The 18,210-nt window shown below is 36.5% G+C and overlaps 1 protein-coding gene across 2 annotated transcripts in view; it reads left to right on the top strand.

The window, feature by feature from the left end:
• Positions 1-18,210, top strand: part of LOC138696746 (SET domain-containing protein 9-like) — a 135,419-nt gene that overhangs the window by 40,177 nt on the left and 77,032 nt on the right. The window lies entirely within an intron of this gene.

The following is an 18,210-nucleotide window of genomic DNA, read 5'->3' as shown; positions in this document are numbered from 1 at the left end:
CAGTAGTGAGTAGATGCTAGTTAGTTTTGGCGGTTTCTGTTTGTGTTTAGTGTTTTTTGTGCTGTTTTCTGTAAAGATGGATCAAGTTAGTGATTCTGAAACTTTTAATCAGGAATGTATTCCTGTAGAAGATTAGGAAATGAAACATCGGTATCAGAAGACGAAGTTATAGACCAACAAACAAATTCAGATCAGTTGATGTCGCGTCTTTTCGACAGTGGTTTGAATAGAAGACATCTGACACCATTTCTTCTGCACCTCCGAGGTCCCCATTCCCTGAAATTTTAACATTGTTTCTGATAACGATAATTCTCAATTTTTTAAATTATTCTTTAATAATGACCTCATCAACATTATATTCGAGGAGACGATTCGGCATGCTAATAAAGTGTTCACAGAATGCTGAAAATAATTCGTGGCGGCCTACTACAGACTCTGAAATACGTGTACTTTTGGGCATAGTGATACTGCAGAACATTATTCACAAACCTGAAGAACAGATGTACTGGTATAAATATTCAATGACTGCTACACCATTCTTCCCAAAACGCTCTCATATAGGAGACGAGATACTACTGTCCGGAATGCAATGTGCCACTGTGCGTAATACTATGCTTTCGAGTCTATCACACGACAAGCAACATTTAACGCCTTGATAACAGCATTGGTATTGTACCTCATAAATTAATCCATAAAAAAAACATAAGTTGGTAAATAGTTAGGAGAAAATCAAAGTAGGACAACTACCAGAGCTGGAATCAAGGTGAACGAGATAACTCGGGATAATAATTCAGGTATGAATGTATGTCTATTTCATAGTGATTTTTTAGGTATGTAAGAAAATTAGTGATGTACAGTGATTCTGCAATATTAAATGACCTCTACGAAAATAAAAAAAATATGACACTTTTTTCACAAAACTGGTAAAATATATATTAAGGGAAGACGTTAATTATGAATGTGATCCCATTAATTTATTTACATTTTTTGTTCCAAATAACCTGAGGAATCATCTCCATAAACACGGGGAGAACTTTCTGAATCACTCTGTATTATCAACTAGCTTAAAAGTGTTTTCGTTGGCGACAATGACAAATAGTTCAAAAGCCAATAGACTATCAGATCGAAACTTTGTACAGAGGCGGATTAATGATCAAATTTAAATTACGAAAAAAAGTTAGTTATGCCTTCATATTAATGATATTTAGTATTTGAAATAAATAATTTTAAACGTCATTTTAAATTCTAATTTTTATAAAGTTGATTGTAAACAATTATAAAAAAATTAAACAAAACTCTTATTTTTACCTTTTTCTTACTTATTATAATACCTTTAGTAATTGTGACTGTAATAGTGTAATTTTTAATCGATTACAAAAGGCCCATCTCTGATAAGAGGTGAAGATATGTATATTTTATACCACATTATCTCCTGACTTAATTGCTTCATGAGTGATGTCTTATTGGTTTCACACTTATGAGGTTTCAACCTGTCTTCGAACAGCGACTAAACAACATAGGTACTTAATAGCACATTCTAGTAGGTATATATAATCACGAAGTTTGAGTTTATGAGGGTACTAGGAACAATAGACTGTGCAGGTACTGTTTCTCATTGTATGTGATGAGGCGATAGTAGCGATCCTAGTGGTTAGCAACTGTCTATGGATGCATATTTCCTAAGTATTGAGCTTTGTGACTGTATATACTTACTAGACTGTGCTTAACAGTATGTTCTTCCTTTCTCTTCCATTTGTCTTTTTCTGTGGAAAAAATGTATGAACTTGGAATTAGTAAAAACTATAATTTTGTACTATAAACCTAAGTATATTATAACAATAAACAAATTAATTAATGAACGCCAAACACAAAAAAAAAAACAAACAGCACGTTGAACGCCTGACTTCGACAATGTTGAAACTGCTTTCTGAATTCATTGTTGTGTTTTTTTTAATAACAGACAAAATGAGCATTCGTTTCGTGTGATTGTTGCAATGGTTAGAATTTTTTATTTCTCTTATTATAGTAAAGTGACTTTGAAGTTATTTGATCTCATTAAAATAAATATAAGTTATAAACTTGCAATTTTGGCCACAAAGAAGGGTAAAAGCTGTGCTACATATGTACTGAAGGCCTACCTCTCTAATATCTTAGTAATATCTTAGGAAGGCAGCCAACCGCGAAGTCTTTCAGCGCTCACATACAGGATAGAGCATCAGCAGCTACAAGAGCAATCTATAATATCAAGGACATTACAAGACTAAAGCTAGAGACAGCCATGCAACTTTTCGAGACAGTGATCACCCCAATCGCTAGCTACGGGCTAGAACTAGTATGGGAGAAGCTTACGGCGAACGATATGGAGAGGCTGGAGAAAGTAAAAACCAGATTCATGAAGAGGGCACTAGGTGCAAGCAAATATACACCGAGTAGAATGATCTACATGTTGGCCAGAGAAACACCATTCCTGGCGGACCTGCGAATCAGGATGATGCTGCCAGCAACGGAACCATACAAGGATGTCGCAGAGAGAAGAAAACAGAAGGAAAGAGAAATAGAAAAAGAATTCTTCGCAACAGACGCCATGACGAACAGGGAGTGGACCAGCAGTAATCAACCACAAAGACACGCTATTATAGGTTTGGCCACGCACGGTTTCCACCATAAATTGTGCAAGACAGTGAAGTTTCACCAACCGAGTGACTCGTGTGAGTGCAAGTTATGTGAACAAAAGTGCGGCAGATATCACTTCAAACAGTGTAGAAGATGGACTGGGTCGTTGAATGACTTGATAAAACAATAATGTGTAATATCAATGCTCTTTCGAGCGCATTTTACTTATTATTATTAGGAAGGTAAAAACTATGCTACTTACCCCTCTGAACTTTTTAGGGGGTACATCTTATCCCCTTTACCTCCCCCCATTGTTGCTCCACTATTTCAAGATATATTGTCAGGTGTTCGAGTTCCAGGTCTTGCTATGGTTCTTAACTTCGTTGGTGAATTTTGTGAAATGGAAAGTGTTAAAGATGAGAAATGAAAAAGACGACTACAGCGCCATTGAAGAAACTCTGGATGATATGGACACCAACTGGAAAATTCCCCCAAAATCTCTTCCGTGTCTTTCCTAGCAAACAGGAATTCCCTACACTTCCGTACGAGAGGGTACGATATTAAATTAAAACCGTATAAAATTCCTGTGGAGCAAGAAATTTCGGGTGATCCAGTACTTAGTAGATTTTGTGTAAAATCCATGGTGGAGAAATTGATTGTAATTGTTTTCGGACGAAGCTTGGTTCCACTTACATGGCTATATTAATATGCAAAACAACCGATATAGTGAAGTTCCGAAAAACTTATTCTGCTCCATGAGATATCCCTTCATGACCAAAAGATTGGAGTATGGAGCGCACTTAGCCTGATATAATAATAGGCCCTTTTAAAACCTTTAATAATGATAGATATGTGCAGATCATTTTGCAACCATTTTCGCTGAATTAATTGTAAGGAAACGTAGTAGCAGTAGACCTACTCTGCGACGGCACATAGACCAATGTTATCTTGCAGGAAATTCATGAAGTATTCATCATTTCATCAGTAACAATATATGGCCCCCTCGATCCCCCGATCTATCCTATTCCGATTATTATCACTGGGAAAGTTTAAACGATAAAGTATACAGGTCAAATCCATACACCTTAGACGAACTAAAGAATAACATCCGTCAAAAGATTAATTTAGTTTCGCAAAGGGAACTAAGAAATGTGATGGTAATTTTATGCAGATGCCAGAAATATGTGCAAAATGACGGTAGACAGTTCCGGCATCTCCTTGCGTAACGTTTGTGAGCACATAACTTCTTAAAAATAACGAGTAGCATTTTTAGACTAGCTACTGCAGGCAGTTTGACCAGACTGTTATCTGTGGTGCAAGTTAACTAATAGTGGATTTTCACTATCACGCGGTGTGTTGTGACTAAGTCATGAATATTATGTTTCATAAGCAAGCTTGACAGACAAGCAAGAACACGACTTAGGCGGAAAATACAAAATGATGGGCATATCCGGGATTGTAGAGACCTAATCTGACCGATTAATATCAGGAAAATATTTATGAATGTAATATTCATGAGTATTGGAACATGTAATATGTTTGGAAACTTCTGGTACAAGTACTCATTTTGAAATTTTTTTCCAAATATTTTAACTCAATACCGCCCAACTAAAAAAACTCCTCTTGAAAACTTCGTGAGTACCGGCAGAGTACCGGCTCAACTAAATATCTGTGCATTACTAATGAGTATTATAAACGATGTTTCCACCACAATAAGTAGCAGACCTAATAAAATTCATATACAGTATTTCACCTAATCATTCGTAAACATTTTTGGGCTAATATACTCGCCCACACAACGCGATAACACAGCTCAGAGTGTGTTTTGTTTTTAGTATACTCGTCGAGCTAGTCACTGTTGTTGATATAAGACATGGTACCGGTATATCCATTTCGCAGAAGATCGATAAATATAAATATCCGTCGGCTCGTGATGAGAAATATTCACAATCTTTAAGAATCATCCGAACACCGAAATCGCGATGTGACAAAATCGCTATTATTTATCACATCGATTCTTCCGGAGCTGTCACAGTTCGAAGCTATGACGGTAAAACGCTGTCACACTTCACCTGTATAGATTGTCACAATCCTAACAAGCTAGTTTTAATCTGTAACGACCATTACGAAAATCACTATTTATTAATATACATACTCGTGGGTGGTTGTTTTTTTTTTAAGTAATTCAGGAATCAACGCAAAGAATATCAATATATGAAACATGAAATTGACAAAGTGACTTTATTGAAAAATACAGAGAAAATCCTTCAGCAGCAATTGTTATATAAAAATGCATAAAATTATGTTTATTGCTGATCACTTCTGACTGAGACTCTGGCGGTCGTTCTGGATGGTGCAATCAGTATAGCGCTGGTCTTCTGTGCCCGAAGTTGCAGGTTCGATCCCGGCGCAGGTCGATGGCATTTAAGTGTACTTAAATGCGACAGGCTCATGTCAGTAGATTTACTGGGATTTAAAAAAACTCTGCGGGACAAATTTCCGGCACACCGGCGATGCTGATATAACCTCGGCAGTTGCGAGCATCGTTAAATAAAACATAATTCAATTAATTAAATTTAATTGAGAATCTGGCTGAAATATCATCTATTGTCAGGCAGTACATCTCACTTGAAGATATTTGTCTGAGGAACAACAATTGTTTGTATGCATCTGAAGTCTGACTAGTATAATATGTAGCTAGTGGAAGGGGAAACGAACTGGCCACTCTACCGCATTATCTCCTGTCCTAGTTGTCTCATGAGTGATGCCTTGTTGGTGTCACATGTGGAGTCCAGACCTGTCTTCGGACAGTTGATTAATCAACAAGATCTTTGCTGAAACAATTTACACCAGCGGTCATCAGCACAGAGCACCTCGGGCTAGCGTCTCTTACCCACTGATAAGAGACTGCACTATGGTGCATCCGTAGCTGCTGGCGGGTATTCTCTCTCCCTCTCTGCCTGCTGCACGACGGGGCATATGATGTTGCACCGAATATTCTTTACCCATTTCAGCGAGTGCTGACGACCATTGATTTACACTGTTAGAATTAATAATTGAGGCATTAAACTGTAAAGATAGTTGTGAGAAAATGTTTAATGAGAAACCTCAGGCTGTTTTCGTGAAATAATGTGATCCGTTCTTGGCATAACTGTGCTTATAATAATCCGCTGCCTGACAGCCCACGAAAGGCCAAGACCAACCAGCCTACTGCTGGCCTCACGTCTACTTCCAGATCAAAAAGCTGACACTATATGCAATTTTCTTATGGAATGTCTGAGAAAGAACGGTTTAGAGACGATTATTCAAGGTCAAGAGGTTGCATTTTATATATTAAAACATTTAAGGCCTGTCACGCACCTCATTACTATTAGCCTACATACTTAGACAGCAAATTCACTTGACGATCATCTTCCTTCACAAACTGATCAATTAAGTCATAACATACTGAACATCTACTACTAGAAGAAACTAGAGAGAAATCTGAATTTATTTCTGAACTATCAATATTTAAAATACTGTATTTTAAATATATTAACTCATAACTCAAAAGAAAAAATAACAGGAACACCGCAAACAAGAGAAAAAAAATCTGCCAACCTAAAACAAAACTTTTTCTCAGGGAGAGAAAAGTGACCATTTAAGTGCGTGACGCCATTTTCTAAAGCCAAGAGGGGGAGAAAGGGAGAGGGAACTTGCTATTATCGCCGAACATAGCCGAAAGCAGCGCTACACTTGTCAGTGATGAGTAAGACTTTTCCGAATTCGCCTTTCTCGTGAGTTCTAGTCAGTTTAAACACTCCGCTAACTAGCTATCCTATTGGTTGAACTGGTATTGTCATAGTTACTGAGGAAGAGAGTCATAACTAGGCTTCGTAATCCAGCTACCTATAAACTGGAATGAGGTTGCCTGATTCAAAGTATATGTGACGTCACAGAGCTAGTACAGGCACGTTCGTATACAAAATAGTTAGGCTACGCATCCTCTGCCCTCTTCCTTTATAAAGTCAAAACCGGGACGCAGTCATAGTGAGTAGTCTTATCGGTCACTGCCCTTACTAGTCGTATTATTTAAATATCTACTTCTTTGTAGCTGATTGAAGGTTCATTACAGAGGTAAAATGCCTTCGGTAAGGCGCTCAAGCGTGTAATGTTGCAGGGCATACTTGAGGATATTTAAACTAATATTTTCACTGTCAGTAGAGACAACATTACATATTATAAAAGTGTAAAATAAGCGTAAACGTGATAAAAACAGTGCACTGAAAGACACTGCAATACCAAGAGGCACAGAAAGTGTTTTGAATGTAATCTAAAAGAACCAGTACTATCACAATCTGAATATTATGAAGATATTAACTTGTCGTTTAGCATGGATTTGTGTAGCCTACCATGATGTTAGTGCTAACATCCCAATTAATTGTGTAATCAAGATGTATAATAAATTAAATAATCTACATTTTAGGGAATTTCTAGAAAATTAGTGAGTTTTCAGTGATAAGCGACATATGCAATATCTTAATGAAATACGAAAAAATAACAGACGGTAGAAATATCTTGTACTACATCATGCACCAATAACGTCATATACACGACATTCAAAGATATCTGACCCCATTAATCGATAGTGACAGATAATTTGTTCATGTAAGTGTAGCTTCTTTAGTCATTATTTCTATGAATAGATGGCGATTTTAATAGTCGTACATAAATATACGCGCATTATAGAATTCAATTTTTCATACCACTTTACTCATTGTAAAACAGTTGGAAACTGCTGATATTGTCAATTATGAGAACAATTTATGCTTAACCTACATAATAATTTTCCCTGGCACCTTTTTAATGGCCCCAATAATGATGCCACCTGTTGAGAACTAGCGGAACTCTTTCAAAGTTTATCAATTTTTTCTATCTTTGGTTCTGACTTATGCCGTGGTTGGAAAATTGCTTACACGGTCACAGAATCGTAGGTCTTTGAACGCCAGTTATTGAAAGAATTTCTTGCAATACAAAATCATTTCAAATGACATCCACATAGTTCAAGTTCCGTAACTTACGAATGCACCTTATTATTCACTTCAAAGATCACGACGAAAATGAACATCACGGTTCAAGCATGTGTTTACTAGCATAGCTTCAGAATGTCGGGAGTTGACTGTACTCCATGATCACGCAGCGACGAACTGTTTGTTTATATCCTTATCCGTTCGGCGTACGATATACCCAATGTGTCCTTAACTTCAGTCCTTAGGTAGCTGGAATGCGAAGCCTAGTCATAACCCTGATCACGTATTTTATAACAGATTGCCATCCCCATGTTAAAAACGGTAACTTGTGGAAGAGAACAACCACTAGGATCGTTACCGTCGATTGAGAACGATCGCTAGATGGAAGTACAGTTGTTCCATTGAAATGAGAGTTATAACGTGACTTCTTATGCAGTAGCTAGATGGCAGCATAGTGAAACTAATAAACGTTGTTGCCGTCAAAGCCTATAAGGCTGAGCAATCTGTTATATGTGACTGAAGTCACATAAAGTAGTCTCAGCTGTCACGCTCTCGCATAGACAGCACTATCTTTTCTCTTTCGGTACGAACTACGAATTATTTGTACTGTCTATAGCGAGCGGGCATCACCAACTGAATGTGTTCGGCTTGACGTAACTTACATCTTAGTCGTATTGAATAGTGAAATTATATACAAGGAAAAGTGTCCGTCATTTGCTATAACTTGTCTATGATCTTACTTCAGCTGGAATTAATACTGGCATATTGTGTTCTGGTAGAATATTAGGCTAGATACGGCCTCCCTTGCCTTCCCTGAAAATCCGCCGTTGGTCTCACAAGTGAAGGTGCAAGCGCTATGTGTGGGTAAAATATTTGAAGTGGGTCTTTGTTTGTACTAAGCGACATACTCCATGACTAAGCACATTCAAACGATGATTATGAATAACGTATATGTTTACTGCAAAATAGTACAGATGTGAGTTCACGATAGTCTGATTGTCTCAAGGTTATCGAGAAGTTCTGACAAGTCATAAACTAATACTTGCACAGTGCAGAATTCAGGAGGAGGCCCGGGGGAGGGAAATGTCCCCCCGGATTCTAGGATTTCTTCCCCCAAATTTTTCAGACTTTTTTTTTAACTAAAAAATATAATACACACAATATTTTATTTCAATTTGACATGACTTTTCAGTAATTAAAATAAATTTTGTCATGCAGATTTTCAGGTAGTAGTTTCCTTGAAGGTTGATGGTTTCCTGTTACTATAGTAGGGTTACCATGAGAAGAAATTCTATAGGAGGACATGGAATCTAAAATAAGAAAACATTGCTGAAAAAAGGACTTTTTAAAAATTGGTATGAACAAAATTAAGTAAAGATAAAAACAATGGCTCACCTTAGTAAGTTTTCTCATTAGTTGCTGGATCAGTATTACATCTGTACCCTACTTATCAGTGGAGCCCACTTTGTGCATAAGAGCCTGAAGAGACAAACTTATATCTTGCAACAAATAACTATGGAACTGTTCACAGGACATGTCGTTGAAATTATATTTCGCCATGATGATACCTCTGACTGTCTCCGTTAGCATGCGATTTAGTTCTTTTGTCCATTGAGCAGATATTAGGGAAAATACTTTCTCAGCATTTCCATTGTGATTTGGGATAGAGAAATGGAATTGACATATTTTTAAGGGTTCTGAGAAAGTTTCAGTGCTCGCAGAACTATTGGAATTGAAGAATTTATACCATCGTTTATCTAAACTTAAATCTTTGTCCAAATTAACTTGATTGGCATATCTTCGTACATTGCAGAATAAAACTGATAAAACAGTTTAGAATCATGAATAGTGAAAATTTTAAAGTGAAAGAATGCAATGCATGTCAATAGGTCATTATATTTATGTTTTGCTATGTGCTCCAGCTTCAGTTAAATTCTTTCATAGGTTTTCACCATTTGTTTAGATCAGGCATGTCAGAAATCAGACTGAATGTGCAGTTATGTGCGCGGATCGCCGGTCTGTGCGAACTGCAATCTTTCAAGGGTTGCTCTTGCCTGTTCTTAGCTGGAGAGGTGTACAATAATCTATTCTGCGCTTCTAGGGTTGGATTAAATAGGCATTTGGACATTATAAACACACTTAGCAGAAGGAAAAAAAACACGGTTATTATCAGTGTCTACATTTGACAATTGTAATTCAAAAAACTTTAGGCTTACTCAGTTATACTTGACAAAGTAGTGGTTTGTAAAGCATAATTTATTAAAATGATTTTTATATAGTATTTGAAGAAAAAGAATATTGCAGTAATTTCGAAACAACAAAAAACGACACAGTATTTCATTTTACGCAGTAGGTACTAATTATTTTAAATAATAGACCCTATTCTTTCATTGTTCGTCAAGCATTATTATTTATTGGTACCATTGGTACACAAATGTTAAAGAAAATATACTCCCAATTAATTACATGCAGTAGGACATTGTGAAGTTTTTACACTGAAATAATTTCCTTTCTGTATGTCAATATAAATTAACATTAATATTAATAAATGATATAAATTAAGCTTAGAATTTATATTCACATATAGTTTGTTTAGAAAACGTTGAGAGCAAGTATCGACAAGTTGGAAGCGTTACTGAAAGAAATTAAAAGTGTGGTTCACAAGCTGTGAAGCGACGATATTCTCTTTATGTCAGGTTTAAAGGTTTATTAATGTAAGTATATTAGCATAATATAGTGATGTGAGACGGAAAATTTGCCATTATATGTTTTTCCAGAAAATTTTTCCTCCTTGCAAATAGTTGCTTACAACCTCAAGAGCCTTATGTATTCCTCACAATATTCTCATCACTTACCAGCTTATGGAATGAAAGTCGTAAGTCGTCTAATCTTTGATGGCTGTGTTAGCAAAGACTTTAAAATAACGCCAATGTCAAATTCTTTTTGCCGTGAGAGTACTGATTAACTTTAGTAATCTGATCTAAACTGTCACAACACTATTACCTCGACATGGGTTGATCAAAACCTTTAATTTTAAAATAATTATTGTTGGCTGAGGAAAACATAAGAATTATGTTATATGATTAATGATTTCCCTTCTTCGTTATCTGTGAACTCCTCACTTTATTTATCATAACTCATTCACAGACAGCCAAATCAGCACCCGTACTGAAACTGAGTTACTGAAACAAAAGCTGATATGCTGTTGCAGGTCTGTATAGCCCTGTCGCGTTCCCCTCCAAGGCGATTCACTCCCTCCAGGTAGGGGAATAGAAAGTGCACATTGCACAGAGACTACTGCACAATGTGCAGGGTTTTGACATGCCTTATTTAGATATTCTATGCATAACATCGCACAATATTCAATATTCATATTAATTCCAGTTGAAATGCGAAATGCCGGACATTTCAAATTTTTTTAAAAATGCCTGCCGGACAGGATAAAATGATTAAAAAAGAGTACATGTCCTCTTTTTTCCGGACGGATGGTAATCCTATACTATAGGGATTTTCAGGAAAGGCCAGTTGATGACACAGTTAGTACAGCTGAGTCTGACGGTTAATTTTGATTGGTTGAAATTTAAACCGTCTGAATTTTCAGTCTTGATTTTTACAGTTAAGTCAGGAGTGCTGTGTTTTTATTGACGCAGTTTTCAATGTTACCTAGTTTTGCTTAGCAAATGTAATAATCTTGTTTACTACAGTAGTTAGCATATAATACAGTAAATATGAATATTTGAGTGCACGGTAGCGAAACAACAGAGTGACATTCATTCATTCATTCATTCATTCATTCATTCATTCATTCATTCATTCATTCATTCATTCATTCATTCATTCGGTGTTCTGCCCAATGGCAGGTCTTTCACTGCAAACCCAGCTTTCTCCAATCTTTCCTATTTTCAGCCTTCTTCTCTGTCTCCTCATATGATCCATATAAACAGAGTGCCATTGTTTACTTTTCTTAAAAAGAAAAGGCGTGTTGAGGAGTCAATGTAAAGTTCAACCGTTGCGAAAATTCTCAATTGACTTTAAGTGAAAGTGAAATCTGTAGTCGGCAATTCCATATTCGTTACATTCATCTCGTGCTATTTGTGCTGAATCAATTAATGAAGTGGTTGAACGCGAAATCAGATAGTATAAAAAATGAGAAACTAAATATGATTGGTTGTATTTCGATCGTATTGTAAACTGTGTGAAATACGTTTAAAATGACCTCGAAACTTCGCAAAAAAAAAAACAGGTGAAGTATTCATATCTGTGCCCTTTAAAAACTTTAGAAAAGCTACTGGAAGACGCATTCATCTATTTTAATTGGTGAAGTAATTATTACCTCTACAAAATTGAGGCAATTTATGTAAAAGGAACATTTAACATCGGGTTTATGGAAAATTTTACACAGAAGATTCACCATGTTTTACATAACAATATTCACATTTTTAAGTTAATGTCTGTATAATCTATTTTGGCCGATCGTGTTTTTTTAACAACAACGGCGATCACACATGAAAATGTTAGCATTAAAAAACAAACTATTTATTTAAATTTAAAATGATTAATAACAATGTATTTTTATTAAGATCGACCAAAAAAATAATATGCATGTGTTAAGTGCATAACAGAATCTCGGAAATAGACAAGTATCGTCTTCTCTAACTTTTCCTGAATTCTATTTTAATGCACTTACTACGCTTGTATCGCAATATAATATAGTAGTACTATTTAATCCCTTCAGACCTGAATTTATGTTATGCAAAAAAAAAAAATCATTCTGGGGATCCAAAATTTCCAAATCAAGTCTTCCCAATAAAAATTTGGGGACAGTTTTGACCCCTGGGGCTCCAAAATTTTAAATTTTATTTTTAATTCAGGTATAGAAATGTTCCAAAAATAATATTCTCCATTTCTATCACATTGAATTTTTCAAAATATTTAAAACTATCGAAGACATTCCAAAAAAGAAACAATGTACACTATAATGTACATCAGGCCTGAAGGGGTTAAAACAAATATAAACGAATAAAAGCTCATTTCTTTAATTGACCCAATTTTTCTATGTTCCCTTTTACATATACTGTCTCTGTTGTTCTTAGATAAGATCTCACTTATTGTTTCATTTGCTGTCGATCCCACATCCCCCTCCCGGGGGGAAAGATCTGAATTCAACACTTCTTCTAATCCCAATATTAGAAGCAATTGTAAATACACTACTACATGTGTAAGGCAAGTCAGTGTGCTTTAGAGGCGGGAAAAATATAACGCAACATCTTTGAGGACAGTTCGGAAACAAGATTATTGGAACATTATATTTTGAAATAATAGTTGCGAACACGCTGAAAAGTGATTAGTGGAGCCAATAAATATAGCCTACTAGCCGTGTTCCTCGTCCATAGTTTCATATATTCGACACAATTTTCCACATATTATCAGATAGATTACGTTCTTTCTTACTAACCATTATACACAGTGTTTAAAAAGTAACGCATAATTGCAATTCAAATTGAATGAGGGGATTTTGGACAAAAAGCTTAGATACGTAAAGCTTTATATTTAGAAATAAATATTTTTATGGAAACAAAATAGGCTCTATTCTTGAAATTATTGTTATGCGAGTTATGATGTAATCGATAGCATCGTATAGTTTTTTTTAATATAATCTGAAAGAGCAAATTTTTTTTGTGTAATACAGTATTTCATTTTTGTACATTTTTCGTATCGAACTCAAAAGAGGGGTTTTTCAAGAATCTCCATTGTCCCCTCTCCTGTTTAATTTATCCATTGATTTCATTATTAAAGAACTGACAGAAAACATATCATTGACCAATATTGTTTCCAAATTAATTCCGATTTAGAAGTCTTACTATATCAGCCTTTGCAGATGACATAGTTGTCATTGGTAAATCCATGAACGCAGCACAAGAGCTCGTTCTGATGGTTACATCTTTACTTCAAAATATTGGCCTACAACTCAGTGTCCAGAAATCGGCGTCAATTAATATTCATAAAGGAAAGCTACTTGAAAAGGATTTGTTTCTTCACCATAACTTTTATATAAAGGCCATTGGACCAGAAGAGACAATAAAATATTTAGGAATAACTTTCAATGATGAACTGCAGTTTAATTCCGAAGAATTGATAGTTTACCTTCGTCAGGATCTTGAACTTTTAGTATTGACACCTATGTTGCGGCCTGATCAAAAACTTAATATTGTTAATCAATATATCTGGCCCAAGCTCATATATCCCCTGCAAATGGCTCCCTTATATAAATTATCTCGAAGTTTTTGGACGACGTTGATAAGATCCTTCGAAGCTCTGTTAAAGAAATGCCTTTTCTCCCGGCTGATATTCCAAATAGCATGCTGTACGCTAGTAAAAAGTTAAAAGGACTTCAGTTAATACGCGCTTCGTGGGAAGCTTTTCTTCAACATTGTAACATCTGTCTATCATTAATCAGAGCAGATAATCCGCATGTTAACATGATGAGACAGATGTCGAACTCAAATCGTCGTGTGATTCCCTCTGCCTTTCTTTTCCCGAAGACTTTACTAAAGCTACAATTCGAAATTTTCGAGAAGAATTGCGAGGTCGTGAATATGAATCATGGAAGACCCTTTCAGGACGGGGAAAAGGTGTTGAGATGTATAGCGAAGTAACAGCCGCCAACAGTTGGATTGCAAACAAGAAAGGACTTTCGACTAGTGAATGGATATCTAGCCTGAAAATGACGCAAATTTAGCAGCTGTTCGTTCCGTTCCCGGCAGATCTCTCGACGGTACCCGGTGCAGACATGGCTGCAGGGAGATTGAAACTTTAGCACACGTCTTGGGATTCTGTGAACAGGGATTGCTCTTGAGGAACTCTAGACATCATCTTGTAAGATCCAAAATTGCTGCGGCATTAAGAAATAAGGGCTGGATAGTAGAAGAAGAAATCTCCTGTCTAGCTGAAAATGGGTCAACGAGACGAGTAGATATTTTAGCGTACAATGCTGACACTAAACAGGGCATCATTGTGGACCCCACGATACGTTTTGAAGTAGAACGTCATCAGTCAGCCCAAGTCCACCTTGAGAAGAAGTCGATCTATTAGCCTGCAGTCTACTATTTCAAGCTGAAATATGCCTTAATTCACGTTGAGGTATTCGGCTTGCTCATAGGTGCTCGAGGGACTATACCAGCTTTTTTCGAAGAATTTGCTCTGCCAACATCTCTGAGGGATGACATTGTGATAATTGTGTTAAAAAAATCCTGCCAAATCCTAATTAATCACATGGTGCCACATTAATAGCAATTGTAATTTTTCACTCCCTTTTCTTTGTTTCCCTTCTTTAAAATGTAATATCTATGTTTAGATATGTATAATAATTTTTTTGAGGATATATTGAGTCCGTAAGGGCTACCCTCAATGGGGGGCAGTTTAATATTATTATTATGGTTGTGTTTACTATGGTAACAATTTTATTTTTTATATATTTTGTTAATCTCTGTATTATGAAAGCAATTTATTGATGAAATTAACACAAAAAAGATGTTTTTAACAGAAAATGATCTTTTTATGTCTCAAACATAACCATGTTATCTGAATTTCGCTTGACAGAGGAATTGGTGACCGATTTGGATGGGTATCGTTAAAAAGTGTGCGTACCTCTTGTTGTGTAGCCTCCATTTTCTGTCACAAATTCTATCTTGATCAGAATCTCAATTCTATCATTTTCTGTGTTATGATGTTATGAAATCAATTAAGGCTCATTATGCATAAAATGTATTCTATATATATATATATATCTTTCATACTTTGTTGCCGTTGCATCGGCCCTCTCCTGCTAATTAACAATAATATGTTGCGGGTTGCATCGGCTCGGTCCCGCTAAAGAGCAAGGTTCGCGTAGAGTATTACAAAATGGTAACAGACACTTTAACATTCTACTTTAAAAATTAATAGGCTTACTATAAAACCACTATTTTCACTCACGACACTTATACACGGTTAGCGAGCCTGACCGCGAAACCAGGTGGCCCGGGTTCGATTCCCTGTTGGGGCAAGTTACCTGGTTGAGGCTTTTTCCGGGGTTTTCCCTCAACCCAATATGAGCAAATGCTGGGTAACTATCGGTGCTGGACCCAGGACTCATTTCACCGGCATTATCACCTTCATCTCATTCAAACGCTAAATAACCTAAGCTGTTGATAAAGCGTCGTAAAATAACGTACTAAAATAAAATAAAATAAAAACGCTTAGCCTATACAGTTTAATCCGTTAATTCCATCACCTCTTATATAATACAGTCTGCTGGAACTTCTCTTCATACGACACGTTTCCGGACATGAGTTTGGTATAGGCTAATATAATATGTGAAAGTGACTATTGAAATGTAAAATTTTTTAATGGCTAAATTCTGCAGTGCTTGGGAAAAGTGACGTAAGTCAGTTTCCACAAACCTTTTTTGATAATTTATTGACAACTTACACTGGTTTATGTCTATTTGATTTTTTTCTGTATGAATTATTGTAATGCGAGAAATAAATTTGAAATTTGAATTTGACTTGCGTATTTTTTTCCAAGCGAGCAGATGTTCCGTAAGTTGTCAATAAATTATCAAAAAAGGTTTGTGGAAACTGACTTGTGTCACTTTTCCCGAGCACTGCAGAATTGTTAACGTCAACTTTGTACTGGTTGTAAGATGAGAGAGTAAGGGCCCTTTCACACGGTAGGTATCAAATCGATTTCTTGCGTACAGCAGTGTAACACGGTTCAATTTTTTTCCGTATGTATCTTAAATTTCATTATGCACGGGGGAAAAAATCGAATCGTGTGTACACTGCTGTCCGTAAAAAATCGATTCGAATAAATGCCCGTTTCGAGAAATTCCCGTACCTTGTGTACCTTAGACCTTAGAGCATGCGAGAGAACTGAACGGTCGCAGATTTTCCAACCCTAGAATTCCTGGTCTCTATAGAGCATACCTGCACAAACAGCGCTCAACAAGAGCGCGCGCTCCTTCCGAGCGGGAGAGCTGTGTTTACCGCTCGCCGAATCGGAGAGGAAGATACGTCAGAATGACATAAACCTGCTATAGATAGAGGAGAGGGAAACGACCACTCAGCTATCCAGTGGAGTGCAGTGCTTATTCTCAATATCTGTTTCACGTTGCTTACCTACTGCTACAGTACGGTATGGAGGAATCTAAAAGACGGAAAAGTAGTGATCAGGCAAATTGTTTCAATGTTGCATGGGAAAATGCTTATTTTTTCATAGCTGCTGGAGTAAATACTCAGTGCTTTATCTGCCACAACATTTTGAAAGGTAGAAAGAAACATAACATAATGCGTCATTACGAGTCCAGACATTTAGGGTGCTATTCATAGACATTTCGCTAGCCCGGGCTACGAGCGTGCTAAACAGGATTCATATCATATCATATCGCTGACACTGGTTTATGAATACGAAAAACGTTAGTTCGCTGATCATCTACCGAAAGCCCGTGCTAAGAATGTCTATGAATACGGCCCAAAGATACTAAAGATATTAATCTTCAACAATTTTAATATCTCTCTTCAGGGAAAAGGCCAGCTCAGTGTTGATATGTTGAATAAATTACGGGATTTCAGTCGTAAACTTACACCTTTCGTAAGTCAGTTCGGGAAGGTAATATGGCTTACTTTCGAACGTAGAAATTGCTCGTGACGAAGCCATATTAAACGATTATGTGCAAATATTAATTGAAATTCAAAATGAATTTAATTCTAGGTTCCAAGATCTTGTCTTAAGGTCCACACCTATGGAGTAACGGTTAGCGCGTCTAGCCGCGAAACCAAGTGGCCCGGGTTCGATAACCGGGTCAAGTTACCTGGTTGAGGTTTTTCCGGGGGTTTCCCTCAACTCAGTATGAGCAAACGCTGAGTAACTTTCGGTGTTGGACCCCGGACTCATTTCACCGGCATTATCACCTTCTTCTCATTCAGACGCTAAATAACATAAGCTGTTGATAAAGCGTCGTAAAATAACCTACTAAAAATCTTGTCTTAATTGGAAAGAAGTTTAAAGTTATCATAATAAATTCTTCAACACCAGTTGAAAGAATGCCATATAAGTTACAGGTGGGTCTGGTTGGCGCAGTTGGTATGGCGCTAGTCTTCTATGCCCGAGGTTGCGGGTTCGATTCCGGGCCAGGTCTATTGCATTTAAGTGTGCTCATATAACCTCGGCAGTTGCGAGCGTCGTTAAATAAAACATAACATTTAACGATTTACAGCTCGGACTTATTGATCTTCAATGTGGCCTAAGGGCTAAAGATCCTTTGAATAATACTACTAGCCTGGTTGAGTTTTACAAGACTAAACATTATCAATAATATCCACGACTACACAGGCTGAACATTTATATTTGTGAGCAACTGTTTTCTATAATCAACTTTAATAAAGGCAGGCATCGAACATCTGTAACGATCATTACGATCAGTAGGCTACTGTTCCTTTCAGCTGCCAACAGCATAAAACCTCGTTTTCATCTATTGATAAATAAAAATATAACAAAATGATATTGTACATTTAAGTGGACTAGGTATAAAATTTATATTATTTCTGTG

This window comes from Periplaneta americana, chromosome 1 (assembly GCF_040183065.1).
Source record: "Periplaneta americana isolate PAMFEO1 chromosome 1, P.americana_PAMFEO1_priV1, whole genome shotgun sequence".
Classification (NCBI taxonomy): domain Eukaryota; kingdom Metazoa; phylum Arthropoda; class Insecta; order Blattodea; family Blattidae; genus Periplaneta; species Periplaneta americana.
The sequence above is the reverse complement of the archived record's forward strand: the minus strand, read 5'-3'. Positions and strand labels throughout refer to the sequence as shown.